This window comes from Melospiza georgiana, chromosome 8 (genome assembly GCF_028018845.1).
Source record: "Melospiza georgiana isolate bMelGeo1 chromosome 8, bMelGeo1.pri, whole genome shotgun sequence".
Taxonomy (NCBI): domain Eukaryota; kingdom Metazoa; phylum Chordata; class Aves; order Passeriformes; family Passerellidae; genus Melospiza; species Melospiza georgiana.
In genome coordinates, this window is record NC_080437.1 from 22,385,288 (window position 1) to 22,406,203 (window position 20,916).

General features: G+C 35.3%; 1 protein-coding gene across 1 annotated transcript in view; it reads left to right on the forward strand.

The window, feature by feature from the left end:
• The window catches only part of DNTT (DNA nucleotidylexotransferase), a 74,518-nt gene that overhangs the window by 26,302 nt on the left and 27,300 nt on the right, over window positions 1-20,916 (forward strand). The gene's annotated exons all lie outside the window — the stretch shown is intronic.

A 20,916-nucleotide genomic window follows, 5' to 3' on the forward strand; every position in this document is an offset into this window, starting at 1 on the left:
CATTTTGAAACAGAAATTGCAACATTGTAATGCATGGAAATACAGAAATAGAGGAATTGTAGTTATAAAATAAATCACACCCACATGGTGTGGAAGGTATTTAATTTTCTATTCAGGTAAGGTGTCAGGGAGAGTGACTGCAGAGGAAGAATCAAAGATGCTGATAGTGCAATATAAATCATGCCATGGACAACGTTATTAGAAAGACTGAATTTGCAAAGTCTGTTTGAATTGGCATAGTATTATTTTCAGTGCTCAGCCTTTCTTATTTTGTGATTTAAGCTAATGAGACAAATTCTGAGGTGGAGAATAGCACTTCATAGGTTACACAAGTCCCTGAGGGTGAAGTATCCCTTCCCACATAAACAGGGGCCTTGGGATGGGGAGAAGGAACACCTTATTCTAATCAGCAACATCCCTGATAAATAATGCACTTGTCCCAGCTATATCCAAGACAGGAGTGTAGTTTAGGCTAATGTGTGTTATCACTTTTAAACGAGTTAAATTGTGGACCTGACAACTGCTTTTTCCTGTGGATATTAAAAGAGTAATTTTATTCCATGAAGAGAATTAAGGAGATTTCTGTAGTAACAGCATTAATTCATTTTGTGGATATCACTGCATGTTACAGAATATTTTATTCCTATTAGCAGTATGTTAATGCCTTTAATAGTAATACTAGCATTGTTGTAGGGTCATTAGTAATGACAAGGCACTGGAGCATTATGGTATTCTGTAAGATCCTGGGTTTTAGCTAACTTGATTTAGCTGCTGATACTTGGTTTTGCCCCAATATGTGATCTAAATTGTAGGTTTCATAAGAGCTTGGAGGAAACACTATATCCTGTATGTAGTTTATGGTTTCAGTCTCTTTACTGGTTGCTCATATCTCAGTACTGATACCCACAGCCTCCAAATTTGGCTAGAGAAGTTCAGAAAAGGATCTGGAATAAGAATTACATACCATAATAAGAATATTATATATATATATATATATACATATATATATATAAGAACTGTGTTTTCAGAATGGTTTTCTGTGTGCCCTGTCCATCTGATTCACAAATTATTTACAAATTAGGGTTCAGTTTTATTGTGCTGGATGTAAAGTTGTGGTTAGCTCTGCAGCAGTAGAGTTCTTTCTCTGTGTGAGGGCATGGTTGCCATATCATCTATAGGCACTTATTTTTTAAAAAATTATTAAGAGATCCTCTTAGTATTATGATTTCACTTGTCCCTTTCTCAAATATTTACTTAGACACACTCTTGTTGGCTTCTCCAACCTTAGCCTTTAGAGAAAGTGAAGTGGACTAAGGAGTGGTTTTGTTTTGGGTAATTTTTCATATTGCAGTTCTGAAGAAGCTGTTCAATTCTTGGTCATTGCATCCTGAAGAATAACTAGTGTATCTTGTCTTGTTTTATCTTTAGGGGAGGTTAATTTTTCCATGCTGTATCAGTCTTTAAGGAAGTTTTATTGCCAGTCTCTCTTATTGTTAATTCTGTCCTAACATGAACCTGAGTGTAGATCACTATCTCCTTGCTTGAATTTTTTATTATCTTTTAGAAATGAGGATTTGATACACTGTAACATTTGTAGATAAGAATTATTAATAGAAAAGCAATGAAGAGAGCAAAGGACATGGTGACTGTGTGTGTCAGGCACCACAGCCATACTTTTGGATATTACAATGCAAAAAATTCTTTCCTGTGTGCAGTGACATTTCCTACAAGGCAAAGGAATGCATAAAGTAATGACATGGGACAGGATTCTGCTCTTTCCTGTTCTGTACCAAGAAAATAATTTAAAGATATCTCTTCTTTCAATTTTGGAGATAAGATGAAATAGCTGAGACAAAGAAACACTTTGAGAGATTATTTTACTTGTTCATGCAGTGATAAATAACCAAGGTTATTGTGGCACCTTTGTTTCAGAAATAAGACTTCTATATGGCATGTGAAATCACATTTATCTGACTGTGCTGGCACATGCTCATAAAGGAGAGACTGTGAGATTGAATGTCTGAAGAATATTACACTTTCCAGGCTTTGGAATATACACAAGACTTTGTGCTTTATTTAATCAAGCTTGTCATGTGAATTCTGGCTGAAGTTCTTAATAAATCATAGAACATCTGATCACAAGTTCTGATCCTGACAAAAAGCTCCATTTGACCTTTTGATATTGGATATTCCTAATAACTTTTGGAGGCTGTAAATGTTCTGCAATGAGGTTAGAATTCCTGACATAACACCAAATTTTTTCAGGTTCTTGGAGTAAATGTATTCAAAGTGTTGTTATACAAATTATTTTCTTTCTCCTCAGGTCTAGGATTAAAATAGTGTAAGGACCAACTTGCTAAATTAATATAATTAATTTTGCAAAAGATTCTTGCAGTAAGATTTTAGGCAAACTCCAAAGCAGAGATTGCTTATTCTACTTATACTTTGGTTTTTTTCACTCTGAAACACAAACTGTGGTAGGAGAAGATACAAACTATATCCAGGTACTCAAGTCCAAATATAGTAATTTCTGCTCACTTTTTTTCTACTGCTGTTGAAAGAATTAGATTTTTTTATATGATGGTATTTAATATTTTCCAGGGAGAAATCTGCTATAAAGGAGTTGTGAGGCAAGCTGCTCGCTGAACATTCAGGCTGATATGGTAGTTTGCACACACTCAAATTTAAGCAGATCCTGGAATAATCCTGCAATTATTCCAGCAAAAGACTGGAGAGTCTGCTTGGCTATCATTCATGAGAACAGCCTTTCCTCTGATAAACTATAGCCAGCTTTGGACCAGAGTTTTAACCTGGAGATGTTCTAATCTGATCTGGGTGGTTTTAAAGCTTAGTAAAACAGCTTTGCCTTCCCAAACTCCCTAGGATTAGAAATGATTGAACTTGAGGTTTTGATATACTGCAAGTAAAAATATTTTCTGGCAGGAGTTAGAAGCACTGCAACTGTCAAAGAACTAGGATCATCACAAGTTTCTGCTTTTAATTTTCTGTAATCCATTAATAATTAAGTTGAGAAAGGAGAAAATCAAATTAATGGCTAGCCAAGTCAATTTAAAAGATAATCTATTGAAGTAATTCAGATACTTCCTTTTGTCATTAGAGCTTTGATTATTTTTCCAGTCATTTCATCTATTATTAGCCACAATGAATCATGAAGTAGAAACTGATGAATAAGGTATTTGGGAGTCACTGACAAAAAGAACTTTGTAAGAATCCATGAAACTTAATAAAAATTGAGCATTCAGCAAGGCATATACTTTGAAAGTCTTTCAAAAACTTGTTGATTCAAAGCTTTTTACATGCCCTACATTACTTGACCCTTTCCTACTTTTACAGACTTTTTAGCTCATTAGAAGGATGCTGTTTTGCTATTTGCCTCTCTTATCTCTAAAACTAGTTCAAGTGGTGGGTCAAGCATAGAGCTGGAAATGGAGGTGGCTCATTTCTGCAAATCCAGAAGTTTTACACTCTGTATGTAGAGCCAGAAAATTCCCTGCCTTAGTCTTACAGTTTCTATGATCACCCTTTACCTTCTGGAATGCATTTGTAAGAGCCTTTACAGTGTTTAATGCTTTCTGTTTCCTATCAAGTCTGATGGTGATTGCTAGTAAGTAAGCCAGAGCAATACAAATAATGTTATAAAGCAAGATATGAAATCTCAGACTTTAACAGTCCCAAAACGATACAAAGTCTCTTGTATTGGTGTTTTCTTTTCTTTTTAAGCTTAATTGGAAAAAATGAGATTAGAAACCAAAACTAAGGATTTCTATATAATTTCCAGGCAGTCAGTCTGAAATTTTAGTTATGATATATGATCAGATTTGTTACCATTTTAATCTAGACAAAATTTTCATTTGAAACTGATGAAAGTTTTAAAAGTTGCTGCATTGATGGATGCTTTGTGCTATTAACAATATTTGTCATTACAGTGTATAGGGAATATTAGAGTGGAGTTTTCAAACTGCAAAGGCAAACTTGTGGTGACAAAGCAGCATGCTGCAGGTACACTACTAGAAGAAGACAGAATTATCTCAAAAATAGGTTTTTTCTTTCCACATCTTCATGTCATGTTCATTGACATCCAAATGAATTGAATGTTAAATGAAAAGCAAAGTGAGCAATTACTAGAAGACTGTTTATATCTGAAGGAAGAACAGAATGACAGCTAATAATGTTATTTAAGCATTTTTTCTCCTTTTTGCCTTTTTTTTCCTGATTTGCCCTGTAAGGTCACTTTCAATCATTTTTGCTATGTAAGGGTCAGCCATTTGGCACTTCTAGGTTTCTAAACTATATGGAAATGTTTGTAGAACGCTTGCCACTGCATAAAACCAAAATGTTAATGGCTTCACTAAGTCAAATTAAATTTTAATGGCCATGGTTTAATTTTTCTTTCAGCCCATTCACATCCTTTAAGCAGCATTAAATGTGATTCAGTTGTCTTCTAATATCACAGCTGACCTGAATAGCCTTTTCAATTAGACTTTTAGATGAAGCAGATCTGATACATTCTAAATAAATAAAGATCTCTTTTTATTGGTTAAATCCTGATATTCACAGCTCATTTAATCCATTTATATAGATGCAATGTCAAAAGAAGAACCTTTATTTTGTGCAATGCTAGTGATAATGTGCAGAGATGAGACAAAAAATTCACATCTTTGTTTTGTCAGTGAATGGAAATTAAGGAAGAGTAATTCAAAAAGATCTATTTAAAACTTTAAGAAAGATGCATGACTGTGAAGTGATGGAATTTTTTTGAAAAGGAGTCACACATTAAAAGCATTTTATGAAATGGTGTGAAGGATAGTCAGTTAACGATGCACATTCTCCTCAGAAATTTATTCTGACATCTTACAAATAATCTTAAACCTAAACAGTAGATGTCCAATGTTTTTAAAATTGGTTCAGTCTGTACTAATGTAAAATGTTTAATTTAATCTTTTCATGGATTTAGTGTTTACAACATAGTATGCCTTTTACACACACAAAAAGTGATAGAAATTGTTAGAAATCTACCATAGGTTGTTCAAAAGCATCTTTGATGTTTCCATAATTCTGTTTGATGTTTGTTCTGATTTTTGGATGAGTGTCTCAAGACCTTCACTATGTAACAGAGATGATTCACTGTGATGAATCCTTCTCTGTGTATGAGGGCAGGCATGGGCAAGGGCTTCTGGGTTTACTGCTCAGCGTGGGACCCAAGAAAAGCCATCTGGGGCAGGAAGCTGGGCTGAGTGATTTGCACTGCCTGGGTTTCCTTCCCAGTGGCTTTGCTTATCGAAATGCAAGAGAGTGCTGCTGTCATTAGCTAGAGTAGGTTTCAGCACTGAGTTCAGTTTTGCCATTTTGGTAGCTTGTGTGAGTGTCAGATGATAACTTACAGCTAAGTTGCTTTCTCCTGATGTGAAGTCCCAGCTCTGAAACAAACACCAATCTCTCATGACGGCTGCCTCATTAGACCCACCTAAGTGGAAAGGAGCGGTGACAGCTGTCAGTACCAATTACAGCACCACCAGCTCCAAACTGCAATGCCTCCTGCAGTGCCACTCCTAAAGATAATATACCATTAGAATTCCAAAAATGTAAAACTGATTTTGCATTATTTACACAATTTTCTGGACAAGTTTTGCCAAAGTGAATGTTTTGAAAAGTTATAAAAGGAGTATGATACAATTATTTATAGTCCTGCTTTATCAATGAATATACTTAATAATGCATATTCTACTCACTATTCCCACTTTAAAAGGTTAGCAGTAAAAATTGTGTTTTTTATTATGCTAGGTAAACTGAAAAGTATTAATTCATCATTTTAGAACAATTAGCATATGCAGTGGTGGTTACTATTTGCATTATGGAAATTAAACATGGAATTGCTAAGTTCTGGTATGACTTACCTTAAAACCACTGCTCTGGTGTTTTGAAAGGGGAAATGCTTTGCCCTTCCTTTAACATTGAATTTGTACATTCCTCCAGTGTACAAATACATAATTTTCAGTGAATATAATACATGTATTAAATAAAATCCAGAAAAGGTCTTTTTCACAGGACCCAGACACTGTTGCTGAGACAGTCTGAATAGGACCACATCATTAAAAGAAAAGTCACATCAAGTCTGACTGCCCCAGGTATTATTATAACACATAATCTGGGGCTGAGGCAGAGAGGCAGATTGCATGATACAGAGCATGTACTAAAATTGATTTATCAGTATAATTTAATAAACTGGAAAACCTGCTTCCTGCATTAGGGTTGAACTGTTACTCTTTGAATGTTCTGTTAGTTTGGGAGTAGATTAGTTTGATAAGGCATGGGGGAATAAAAGCTCTTATGATTAAAAGGGAAACTGTACAAATAATTGGTACCTAACATTAACATGTCCAGAGATGCATTCACACACCAAAAGAGCTTCATTTTCAAACTCTGTAGAAAGAAGGACAAGCAGTTCTTTATGATAAAAAATTGTGCATGATCAGAGATGGTAGCTGGTAGGACTTTCTGTAGTAGAGTTGTGTTATATGAGTTGCAATGAATTTGAGGTGTATAAGATAGGTCAAGCAGTTTGCCAGACTTATTCTTTATTGTGCTAGTGATATTAGGTATATTACATAGGGAATATGATAAAGGGAGAATATGAATAAGTAATTGCCACTAAGTTTTTCATTTTATTGTGTGCTTCATAATGCATAAGACAGTCTAAATTCTGTGAAGATTTGATTCATTCTTTTTGGAATTTTAGTGGCATTTCAGTGATGTTTGGTTTCTTGTTTGTTTGGTTTGGATTTTCTTTTTAGTTCTAGAGGATAGGAGAATTTGTATATTGCTGTTGGGGAATAGGTATTGCAGGCTAAAACATACCAACAGGATTATGGAGCAGCTGTCTGCCCAGAAATGAAATTAGTGAATTAAGTGAATCATACATTTATGTTTAGGGTTACTTCTAACATATCTACCAAAATATATATGACTATTGTTTGTTTTCTGTGAAAATTTTCAATTCTTAATGAAGAACTGTCCAGAAATGTAATTTTTTTCCTGGTAGGGGCTATAATTCAAATGTTTTCTTTTTTTCTTTAGCAAAACGAATTTTCTAGTTAGAATTTCTCTCTCATGATTAGCCTCAGTTATAGAAATTTCATATTCATGTGGTGTCATTTCATCTAAAGACAAGGGTATATGCATCTGGAAGAGATAGTCAGAGGTACAGAAACCTCTGTGAAGTGTCACAATGCCTTTGCAAGATGACTGAAATATTTTGATTGAGTATTTAGACAAGAAATTGAGTTGACAACTTGTATTAAAACATTTCTGTCTCATTTATTTTCAACTGTCCACCTAAATCCTTTTGCTTTTTCTCATTTTCTTGGCCAGCTTTGCTAAATCCTCTCTGTGAATAATAGATTGAGTGATTAGACAGAGAATACACAATCAACTAAAATTATCACTCAGAATTTGTAGCAAAACCAAGTGTTTCAAGTTGTTAGTGAGAGGTTTTAAAAAAATGTTTGCGTTTTTTGCCTTTTACATGGATATTATGGGGAGGCATCATATTTTGAAGTACTTCTCTCAAGAGTCACAATAATTGGAGAGTCTCTTATAGACATTTGACATGAATTCAGTTAATACCATGCAGAGTTTTCTGAAATGCTCAGCCAATGAATTTAAAGGGATCAATTTTAATACTTAGGCCAAGAAGCGTGTTCAAGTATAATTTTTAAAATATACTACTTGAAAAGTATTTTCCATATACGGATGAACATCTAAGTATCTTACAAGTTGTCTCACAAATAAATAGCTCTAAAATAAAATATATTCATGATACTACATAAAACTGGTAAGTAAAACATCTTTGAAAAGTTATAGAGCATTGGGTACAAGGAGGACTTTTAAGATAGTGGAATATACTAAGGGAAAGATGAGGAAGCAAAATTAAAAAAAGACAGGAGATTTCAGATAAAGTAGTAAGATAAAAGAGAAACACAAAGCACAAGAGGTCAAATCAAAGCTATATGGCTTTGATGAGGTGGAGATGCCTAGTTTGATAGATAGTTCTTTTCCTTACATGTTATCTATAAAATCGTTTCATTGGGGTCCACCTGCTAAGTAGAGTATGCCTTACAAAGTTGAGGCCACTCAAGGTGGGAATGGAATGAAGAGAGACAGAACAATTGTCTTTGTAACAGTAAGAGACATGCAGAAGAAAGTGTCTCTCTTTCTAAAGGAAAATCATCAGAACTCTGCATAAAGGGTAGTTGAAACAAAACTCTGGCAGTAGTCTTAGACTAAGTTCCCAGCAGTAGAGTCAGCTCTAAGGTAGCATTGATAGGCCAAGGATAGGGCTTGGCTATGATTAAGAGGCTTAATTAATGTTAATTAAGACAGAATAGTGCTAATGATGCTTAGCCAGCTTTCTGTTAGACATACCTTGATGCACCAGGAAACAAGTGTCTATTTCTTGTTTTGTTGCACGCAATGGTACTTCAGCATCTCTTACCTCTGAACTGCAGTGCCTAAGTGATTCAGGACAGAAATAGAAATTATTTAATACATTTTGTCTTGTGTGCAGTCTTTCTTGGATGTAAGTTGTTTTCTCTGAGAAGTTTCTGATGCCTCAGTGTTTTTGAGTGTATTTCTTACTATTAATATTCTTTACACATAAATGTCTCAGGGCATCTGTGTCAGAGATGAAGTTGTGAGAATTTTGCATTGTCTTAGTGAGCAGTCACTGTGACAAACAATAGTGTTCTGTGGTTCACCATGTGCAAAAGTGTTCTTCAGGTCAGATGCCACATGGTTCAGAGATTGCAGAAGCAAATACCTGATATTTAGACTTGAGAGATCGAAAATCAGTTTTAATTGTGCTATGTATTGCACTTTGTAATTTTTTTCATGATTTTATGCCCAGGAACCTGGCTTGAAAACAGGACATTTATAGCAGAGTTTACTTATTGCTGATAGGCTCTTTAGCAGCAGTCCAAGTTTATTGTAGAATGGTTAGTTGCTGTAAGGATGGTTGACAGCACAAGTTAAGAATGATGTTTCCTGTCAGATAATCATGAGAAAAGCTGCAAACATCAGTGACCTTGCAGCTAGGGGATACATTTTGCAGACCCCTGTGAGCAAGAGTAGCCACAACATTTTAATTAAGTGTGATGTGATCTTGCTAGTGGTGTGGTGACATAATAACAAGGAGGTAGCTGCTGGTTAATTTTTTTCTTTTTTTGTTACAATATGAGTCAGGCTATTTTCTACACGTCAGATAATGGGAAAAGACTAAAAGGGTTTGCAATAAATCATGTATGAAAGGCATAAATTAAAAGATATGGTCAGAAATAGTCCTTTTAGTTTGGAAGTGGTGGAATATATTATGGATTGTTGCTGTACAGTGGGAGAAGTAGATGGAAATGTTTTAGGCAGTCTTTTTGAAGAATGGAAAATCAGCATTAAATACCAGCAAAATCTGATATGATGGATTTGGTTATAATCATCTGCTATGATAACTGTTCTATCATACCACTAAGGCTTGTCTTGGAAACAAAAACCCAAACCCATTAAAGCCTTGTGGATTGCTTCTTCTCAAATACGTTCTTACAAACTCATGCTTGTTCATAAAGTAATAACCTTACATGCTTTATCTGGTGCTACTGATCAAGGATGGCAGAATATTTTCCTTTTATCTTGACATATCTTACAGCTGGAGACAGGTCTAGTGGATAAACACAAGAAAAACACCTGTTTATTTGGTCCTTTTACAGTGGTTAATGTGTCCAGTTGCACCTAATTTGTTTATCTATGTGATAGCATCATCTTTGGATAGGATATCCAATGTTCTATATTTGCTATAATATCTTTATTTCATTTATGAAATGTCTTGATGCTGTTATAGTATGTATTTGTATCACTAGAATAGATGGTACTACACCCACACTTAGCCAATGTAGATTTGACCCTCACCATTCTTATCTTATAAATGAAATGTGAACAGCGTGTTCTTGTGTTCTCACTGAAAGGTTGGTGGGAGTTTGGACATTGATTTCATCTGAATCATGAAAAAATAGGGGATCACTTTCAACTGATTGTTTGAAAAATGGAACTAGCAAGAAATGGTGACACAGGGAATACATCTTCACATTTCACCTAAATATTAAAATATGTACCTATATTGAAGAGACCCTTGAAATGACTCATTATCTGAGGTCCCAAAACCTCAGGTGAAGGTTGAAAACAAAACAGGTGAAGGTTGAAAAAGTCAGGATTGTTTTCAGAAAGAAGTCAGGACAAGTCTCTGAAAATACATGGCTAGAGCTTTATGATATATGGATCAGGAAGAAAGGCACAGAGAGAACTCTAAGAAGCTACATTCTCAAACAGAGTATTTCCTTGTCATGGTTTGGGAATTAAGGAAGTTGGTCAGTAATAATCAGGGAAGTTTTCAATCTAGAATAAATCGACTAAGTCAACTTCATGAGCTCCTTAGGCTGATGGAGAATCGCATCTTGGAGCAGAGCAAGGTAACTTTGTAAAGGCGGGTAACAAGATTTCACAATGGAGGGATTTACTCAAGTTAGAAGTTAAATTTAATGACAGGCTTGTCCACACTTTAAAAGGTTTTTCTGGTATGCCTGTACTTGTAGAATATATTGGCAGCCTTTCTCAGTGGGCATGAATTGTTCCTTTGATAGTATAGTTTAAATGATTTTCTCAAATGGAATAACCTATTTTGGCCCAAAGGGTGTAACTATTTCAGCTGCAGGGAACTGCTGGCACACAGTGTACATCCACACCACACAGCTATCTTGGCAAACCACTCATGTAAACCAAGTAGATAGACAAGTTTTGAATTTCAGTTTCTTTCTCTGTAAAAGGCTGGTGTTCTGAGTATATCGCATAGATTAGGGGTAAAGTCCCCTTCCCTTAGACAAAATTAGTAGATGACACAATCCAAATTAGGTATTGGAAGGGAACAGTCTCATTTTCTCTGCATTGTGCTTCTGTAAAATTCCCTACCTACCTTACTTGCCTACTGGGGAAACTACTACTGCAAGTGCAGTTATTGAAAATATGTATGTCAGCTCAATCCTGGAAAAATTCCACAGTTCGCTCTAAAAATTTGAGTGAGCAATTTTCTTAAATCTAACCAGATTTTACATGTGCTTGAAGTTTAAACTGTGCATATTTTTTTCAGAAGTACTTGAGTAAAACTTGGTAGAAAGGCTAGATGTTGCAGCTGTCTGCTGGCAGCTACACAAAAGTTTAAGTTGGATTATATCTCCTTTGATGGAATAGATTGATAAAATATCCTAAAGTAATCACAACTAAGGTAGAATTAGACATATTGCCCCAAAATACCAGAATTCAAAATTTGGCTTCTCATGTCTTTGTCAGTATCCCAGATGTTTGAAAAATTACCTACAGTCCTTGGCCATTACACCATCAGCTCAAACAGAAGTGTTAATCCTGTTTCATGTTAGAATTTCTGAGAGATGTCTTGTTTCTGGTTGTTCTCCCCTCCCCCTCCACCCTGTGGATGCCAGCAATCTATTTCTCAGTTCAAGGAATTTTAATAGAAAAACTGTCATGTTTATATAACTTCCAGTACAGCTGAGCAGGAAGCAAATAGAAGCCTTTATTTTTATGGTAGGTTGATTCTACGGATTGTCCCATCTCTGCCAAGTAAGTGAAACCCAGGCTGAACATTGAATATCATTCAGGCATTCTGAGAAAGCATGATTTCTTCCTCACACAAACATTAATATAGTCTTTGAAATTGTGTAAAGAGAACGTTTTGATTTTTAGAAATGCCAAAGTAGACACGCATGAAAAAGAACGTTTTGATGAAAACTTCTGTGACAAAGGGATATGTTAAAGGAACAAGCCTTTTGAAACACTCAAGAGAATTAGTTAGAGAGAATTAAAATGGATGGGGTTTGTATTCATGTTTTCAATCTACTGCCAGAAAACTTCAGGACAAATTGTTGCTATAAATCTGATTGTTAATTTTGTTAAGGTAGCAGTATAGAAAAATAACTTTTACCTTCTTCTTTAAAATAAAATACTGTATCTTAAATGTAAGTTTATATATATTTATGGAATTCTGAGTAAGTAAAATAGAAACAATTCTGAACCAAGCAATTTTGTCTTGGACATAAAAAAATCTAAACTAGTAAATGGAAACCACCTTAGTTGCAAAAGAATTTTTTTACTGGTTGCAAAAAAAAAAAAAAGGTGTAACAAGTAGTTTAATGAAAGCATTTTTTAAATGTGCTTCTTTCATAATTAATAATGCAGACTTTTGTTTACTTATTTCAGTAAATAATTTGAATGCAGCTGACCTTTCTATTTTTTCTGCTGCATTATTAATGATGTTGAAGAGATCACTAGGTTACTGTTTTAGCAATATGTGTCTCACTTAGCTGAGGTTTTGGTTTGCACCAGCTGAGATGGAAGCAAAAAACTGGAAAGCTTTCTGACTTTTAAATCTCAAATGTCGATGCATTATAAGGATTCCATCCTACCTTTAGGTACTTGGAGTACATATATAATCTATAACCTGCTCTGGCCAAATTTCTTCTCTGGCAGAACACCAGCAGAGTGTGGACAATGCACCTGAATTGGTCTTGAAAAAAATTAATAGCTATACATAATGGATAACCCAGATGTGGAAGGATTCAGTGCTCTCTCAGTTTGTAGGAGTCTGTCTTGGAAAGTGCCAGTCACCAATTACCTCCAAAGAAAGAAGTTCAAAAAACCTTAACCTTCTCTTTCATCCTCTCATATTAATTTATTTTTGGATAGAGGTAGAGGTAATTTTCTTTACCTTCCTTTCTTAGTGGTTGTTGTTGTTTTGTTTATTTGGTTGGGGTTTTGTTTGTTTTTGGTTATTGTTTGTTTGTTTGGGTTTTTTGTTTGGTTTTTTTCCTAAAGTGCATCATACTTTCTGATAATTCACCAAAATATCTAGCATCTGAGTACACTGATTTGTATTCTTCAAAACTGGAGGTAGTTGAACTTCCTTGTCACCCAGTTTGCATAATTCTAAAGCTGTCTTTAAGGATTTTAATTAGGCCAAAAGAAACTAGGTACTTCAGGATGTCTGAGCAGGTCTAGTCTGAGATACCTCCTCTTATAAATAATAAAAAATATATCTTCTCTCCAGTCAGGTCTGATTTCTCAGTACTTATTACATAGTGGAATATGTTGTTTTTTCCTGCAGGTTTCAGAATAATTAAAATCTGTAAAATTACCAGTAACTAACGATGCTGTACCACTGTCTTACAGGCTGTTTCTTAAGAGTGAGAAAGCTTGTTTCCATAGAATGTGCTGACAGAAGAGTTCACATGTGCAAAACTACATTGATGTTTTGAGACTAAATTTGTCTGCATGCCTTGCATTTCGGCTGGATATATGAGATCCCAAATCCACATCAATACTTATTGGACTGCTTGTCTCTTTCAAACATTGTTGAAGTATTTCTTGGTTTTTTTTGTCATTGATTGGCACTGGGCAAAATCTGTTTATGCAGGAAGTTTCTATGATGTCATTTGAAATGCTTGATTGAAATTAGGTGTAATTTAAAGAATTTGCCAAGACAGCAAAAGCAAAACTTCAGCAATGTATTCCATGACTTTAAATAAAACTGTGACAGATTGGTATGGTACATTTCATAAGCTTTAAAGCTTGAAATTACATGGCCAGCTTCCAGGTACAGTTGTGCTATTTATATGAAATTGAGACAGCACTTGCAGTGATTCAAAGCTTAAGCATAGTTTTGTTTTGCTTGGTGGAATAGTGAATTTACTCCAAGCAGAGGATTCAGAGAGGCTAAAGCTGTTAGCAACAAAAAAGTAATCTTGTGTGCAAGCCAAAAGTGATAAATATTCAGCATCAGGGTATAATTGGTGACAGCCATGTTCAGGCATCAATGTCATGGAAGGAAGACAAATACATTTTTCCCATAGAGGAAGAACTTCTTGCTTGTGTGAGTGACTGACTGAGCACTGGAACAGATTGCCCAGAGAGGCTGTGGAGTCTCCCTCACAGGAGGTATTCAAGAGCAGTCTGGATGCAATTCTGTGCAAATTGCTCTGGGATGACCCTGCTCGAGCAGGGAGGTTGGACCAGATGATCCAAGGGGGTCCTCTCCAACCTGACCCACTCTGTGAATGCCAGAGCACAACAGCACCACCCAGGTTATTTCAATTACTATCACTAGAGAGCCACACTTTCTAAAGAACAAGCAGGTGACTAAATTCTTACATTGGCCATTCTCCTATTGTGTTGTCTTAGTAGGACCCAGACTGCAGGAAGACAGCTTTATGAATTATTTTAATAGTGTACGGTAGATTTGGTTGAAAAACAATTTTGCAACTGTTTTTCACGGAAATTGCTTTTCTGTTTTTAACAAATCAGAAGTTAAGGTTGGGGAGAAGTAGTTTCAGCATGTGAACAGCAGGTGGTCCTCCTCAGGGTAATACTTTCAAAAATAGGTAAATCACTTTGTTTTTAATATTTTTGTTTGTGATCAGTTTTTTTTCAGTTCTTCAAATTTTGAATTCCATTCAGATTTTCATATTGTTCCATGACTTAGATGCTAGTGTATAAGAGAATCCTTACACAGTTTTATTTTAAACCAAATGTTCTTTGAAATAGCCATTTGGCTAAAGGTACATAGAAGGCAACATATAAACACAGCAATATATAACACAATATATAATTCACCATTTGTTGTTTTCACAGGGCAGAGAAATATTTTCAGGGCTTTGCACAGAATACGTTTAACACATTAAATAATTTAAGTAATTGAAATAATTAAATAACTAAAATGCAAATATTCTAAGAGAGATTTCGAAGATCAGTGAATAGCTCTAAGTTTAGCTACACTAGTCACTTAAGTTCCTCAGCTGAATAACTGTTTTCCTTTCATTGCATTAAATTAAATACCTGTTAAAGCAAAACTTAGCATCATGACACGAAGAGGAGTACCTGAGTGTCTTGTACTCTGAGAAATGTCTAAGTTTCTTTTGGGTCATAAAAGATACAGTCAAGCATCGCATGACATACTTTGATCTTTGAAAGTGCATTTAATGACATGAGGTGAGTGCCATGCATTACTGCCTTTTTTGAGGCAATGCAGTCACTGAGGGTGAAATTATGTTTCAAGTAAATTTAAGTGCTGTTGCACAGGTTTTTCACTGGTTCTCTTCACTTCAGTGATTTTTACCCTCAGAACAAAACTTGTAGAAATAACCAGTGATGTGATCCCTTCTGCTGCAGTGGGTAATGCTCCTTTCTTCTGACTTGATACAAGAAGATCTTTTAAGTAATTACTTGTCTGCATTGTTTGGTCATTCCCTAAAAGATTTCTTGAACAGAAGCTACTGATGCACAATACCAGCAATATCCTGCTGAATAAATGAGAAGCCAAAAATGCTTATTTTTTGTATCCTTTATTAAAGCTGTATTCCCCTTTGCTGTCTAGTAAGGTTTCTGATCCTAAAGGGAAAGGATTTTTCCCAATGCTGCTTCATTGCAGAGTTGGATTAACTTCAGAAATAAAATAAATACATTCCACAGTCATGGAAAATAGATTCTGCCTCCAGTGAATTAGAATTACTGTTACACTGGGCAAGAAAAATAGCATTTTAATGAAGTGTCCACCCTCAAGCACTTTTTCCAGAGAAGATACCTGTGAATCTTTGCCAAATGCTTACATAGTTCAGCTAGGTTTATGTTGAATTACTTGGCTGGGTGAAGAAGCTGCTGTATGCTACCTTTGGCAATTCAAACCTTTGTAGAAGTCAGATTTATAGCTGCCCAGGGGAACAGTTTGCAGTTTTCTCTATGTTTTTCTTTCAGAGACAGTATAACCTAAATAATTCTATTCTTAAATTAGTGGGAAAAGTAATTCTGCAGACAAAGCTATGACAGCAATTTTTTTTACCCACACATTCCCTCAAAATGAATCAGGGTAGTTCTCATAACTGTATGGTATCTTTTCAGTTAAATATATAATTATATCAGTTTTAATTTTAATTGTCTTTGCTAGTGGCAGAATTTATTTCAGTTGATTTAATTATATTATTACTATTTTAGACATTATTCAGCATCCTATTAAACCATCTTATAGATATTAACTATACCCCAGAAGACCACTGTAATGTACACTCAGGGAGCTATTAACCCTCCAGGGGCAGGAATTCCAGAATTTCTTTTGATGTAGAATAAAAACTCTCAGTCAGATTGGATGTAGAATTCTGGAAATATTCAACCCCAAGTTTTTATCAGCTGATGCAAACAAAGTGCAATAGGGTGACTGAAAGGCTGGGCCTTGAACGCAGAGTCCAGCTATAAAATGTTAGCACAGGTATCTTCCCACACTAGCACTTTTCATCTCCACCTGAGATTTTTTTGTACCTTACCACCTATGTAACATTAGAAAGAAGAGAATTAATTTTGACATCGACTGGCAACCACTGGTGTCAAACTGCTTTCAAAGGCAATTAGGATCTAATTCAAATAACTACCAGGACAGCAGAACTTATCTGAAGAAGCCCAACCCACATCTGTCTTCTACAGAGCCCTGATCAGGTCTTGGTTTACTGTTTTCCTCACTACTTCAGGCATGTTATTATTTCTGAAAAGCAGGTTCTGACTGTTGGCATTCGCTGAAATCGGGGTATAGATACTTGCAGTGTTAAGATGGGGAGGAATCTTGGTTGTTATTTTTAGTAACTATGCTCGAAATTGTCATCTAGTGCTCATCATTAGTTGCATAAAGTAACATGGTCATCTCTACAGCTTTTTCTTCCTATTTACTACCCTGTCCTGCACTGGAAGGCTTTCCTGAGTTTTAATTCTGGAATCAGAGTGATCTAGGACTCTTAAAACTGCAAACTTAGGGAAGCATAGTATGGCTTCATGTGATAAATAGTATAGCTGAGCCTTCTGTCTAATTTGATGAACTCTAAAATGGCATCTTGCTTTAGGCATCCTCATTGATTTTACGTCAGTGTCATGTTTAAGGTGGAGATGAAGCACTGAGAGGACAAATGAAGCTGGTGCTGGAGTTTGGCATGTTTGAGAGCCCCTGCTTTATTCTGACTGAATGTTCCCTCTTCCCCTCTCCCTTGGCTGCCAAAGTGAGCACTGCACAATGTGAGTTAGGCTCACCAGTGCTTACATTTTGTATTCTGCTGTCTCTGCTTTCTGTGTGTCTGGTTTTGATTGTTAACTTTGGTTGAGCTGCTTTTGCCCTTCTGTGAGCATTTATTTTCTTGCTACCTAGTCTATATGTATGTGAACCACCATGACATTGACACTGTTGAATCTAAATGTTGTTTTGGAAATGTGGAGCTGACTTGAATATTAAGGAAAGCTCCTGAGATAAAGCTGGAAGTGATTTGAAGAACAGCTTAACATGTGGTGTACAGAGCTTAGCTGGTCATTTATGCTTGCAATGGGCTGGTGCAGTATTAGGCTGCTACTTAGGCTGTTAATACCCTCTACAGTTAGAATTTGTCAGAACTTCTATTTGTCAGAATATGTAATTGAGAGTTGCTGAGGAAATAACTTCAAATAAATGTTACAGCATTTTCTTGTCTTGGAAGACACCTTCTGCCACAAACAAAATAACTTTCTGACTTCTTTTAACTATTACCTAGTTCCTGTTGCAAATGAAACAACCATGTTGCAAACATTATAATTTCTTCCATTTAACAAACCCCTTCAGCATGAAATCAGTGTTTCAGAAACCCTTGCAGATCTGACTCTGCTAATTTCTTGTCAGTGTACTAATTGTATAAGTAGCAAAGGTTAATGTCCTTCTGAGTCAATAAAGCCATTCACTCTGGGCCTAGATTTCAGACCTGAAAAAAGGTTCGAGGAGAAAATGTTTTGGAATAATAAACTTGTGATTAAATTCTGAATTCAGTAAATTCTCTTTAGGCAAAATATTCAGGGAATTGTACTTATTGATCTACTTTGTAGACCACTGCTTTTCTGTTTTGTTAAAACTCTAGTAATTTATATGTGGAGATGGGACACTATGTAACAAGATTTTAAAAATCTGTGGTATCAGAGTCAGAGTCAGGAATTATTCTGTAACTATTTTGAAATGGGTAGAATTCTTCTTCTGTCAAACATCCAGGATTTTACTTTCTATGTAATAGTTGCAGCACTGTCACACTCCAGTACTTCAAGCCTAAAGAATGGTTTTTCTCTTTAAAAGAGGTTTACACAAAGAAAATATGTAGTTCTTCATAGTTTGACTGACAGTAACATTGAATTATTTTAATATCTGGCTGTAAGAAATTGTCTGTCCCCTGTTCAACATCTCAGCAAAGACTGCTTAATAAGAAAATCCACAGGCATGCAGACTACCTGGGATTTGGAATATAAATGTATGTTCCTTTTCCTGAAAGGCACGTGTTGGTTGGAGATAGGTTGTAGAAGAAAATTAATCAGGACTGCAGTTATTAGACAGAATTCCTGAGCCACTTCTATTTGGTCAAATTCAACTGATGTCAAACAATAATTCTATGCTGCTGTTACAGTGGGAGTTAAATGGGACCCAGCACAGAGGATAGAGTAAAAGTATGGCATTGATATCAGAACAGAGAGAAAGAAATGTTTGCACTAGGTGTACATATGTGTGCATGTTCCACTAGAGCTGTAATTACATGTTTTACTGGGCATGCACACTAAGGTTACTGGGGTTCCCCCTCAAGAACATGCATTTTATGGTACTTATAAATTATTTGTTTGCTGTTTCTAAAATAAGTGATTCTGCTACTTATTCAAGTGTTCTCTTCACTGCTCAAACATAAGATCATTGCTCTATATTTCTTCAGCTATGTGCAACCTTCTAATTCCTAATTCCTTTTCCATTGCCACACAATCATCACTTCGGCAATTACATTTGTTCTTCTTATGTTTATGCATATTACTCATCTATATTCAAGAAAGTCTTCAAATGTCCTCACATATTTTCAAAGTTATAGTTGGTGACTTGGAATCTAATAACATCAAGAAAGATAGTTCCAACAACCTTAAAGGTAATTCATTGACTACTAAGAAACATTTTCCAGCTTTATAGAAGTTTATTCAGCCAAGAATTGAATGCAGTTAATTATTAGTGCACTGTCTTTTATTGTCTTCAGGCTTGAATAAATTATTAGAACAAAAGGTAAGCTGCAATTTCCATTCTTTTAGGTGCTGGACGCTTATAGCTTCAGCCCAGTGAAAATTTAGGTTTAAATTTGAACAGAAGAAAAATATGTAAGTGGATTCTGAATAGGAAATCCAAAACTTTAATATTTTCCTGCTCAAAGCTTCAGAAAGCTGAATTCACCAAAAAAAAAAAAAAAAAATGCCACTGAGGGCATTTCAACAAATACTCTCTGTCTTGGGAAATAGAGGGCCAATGAAGCACCTTGGATTTCCTGTGATTTTATGGTTTGATTGATGCAGGATTTTGTAGATGGTGTTAACCTAAAATATGTGGATGTTGAGGAAGCATGGGGAGTCAGCTCCCAATTCCATCAGCTTCCAATTTCTTCCTTTGATTTCTTGAAAAATAATTTTAAGCAAATATTCTTATGCCACTCTGCATCTCTAAGATAGGAATAGTGAATTCCTTACCTTTGAAAAATATTTTGAGACATGTTAGCAAAAAGTGCTATGTAAGAGCTTTGCATTATTATTGTAATTTTAGAGATAATGAATGGCATCCTACAAAATAACTCAGTGTTACATGGAATACTAAATATTTTCTAACTTCTTGACTTTGAATTGCTGTTCAGTTTCTAAGCCTAGACTGATGCTTTGTTTGAAACCTCTTTGAAATAATTTCTACCTGTTTAAGCAATTTCGATTTTGCTGCAGACACAGCACAATAGTTGCATTATAGCGAGTATGACTGCTTGTCAAATGCAAACCCCAGACTTTCATCTCCTTACAACTTTGTGCTAATGCTGTTCAACTATCCATCAGTTAGATGACTTCCTGTCACACAAATGGCAGTTGACAAGTGTGCCTGTCAGTTCTGTTCCTAAAAATTTCCAAGTTTAGGAAACCAGGTTCAGTTTCAGGCATTATTTTAGGAGGATAAATAATTTAATTAAATTTTTTTTAAAAAGATTTTTTGGGTTGCACAGTTTTATTTTCATTGTTTGAATAGCAGTTCACAAGTTCTCTGAATTCTTGACACAGTGTTGACTAATGCCCTCCTGAATAATATCATCAGGTACCCTTGTGAGCATCAGCAAGAGCTGACTTTTCCCATAAACACATAAAAAACATTTGGAGGTGTCCTACACATAAGATTCACTACTCCAGATTTTGGGTGCGTACTCCACCAACTCCATAAAGAAGAGTTATTCTCATTGCAGAAATCTCTCCTCTCCTCTGCTCATTTCTCCTTAGGCTGGAGTGATTGCACTCAGTAAATGTGCGTGCAGTTCCTGTTGTACTACCAAGTCCAAAATTAAAATCTTGTATTGGTTCTGCAATACTCACGTGAATTGCACTGTGAGATAAATTTTCATGTGTTCTCAAGCATTTTATAATTCTAAAGGGAAACATTCAATAACATGCTTTTGCCTGTTTTCCAATGATAGCCAAGTCTTAATCAGATTTCAGTTTAACACCTTTGGAAAGTAGATGAAAGACAAGCTGAATGCTTAGACTTAAAAGAGGAAAACAAGAGGTTATGGCATAAATTTTCATTAAGAACATTTGCAATTAAATTTGTGCACACAGATTTAATTATGAAATCCTTAGTGCATGTAATGAACAAGCTTTAGTCACATTAAGGATGAACTGCCCTCAAAAAAAGAAATTAATCTCCATCTCTGTAAAAAGCATTTAAAAGAACTGCAAAATAGTCAAAGGATTTATATC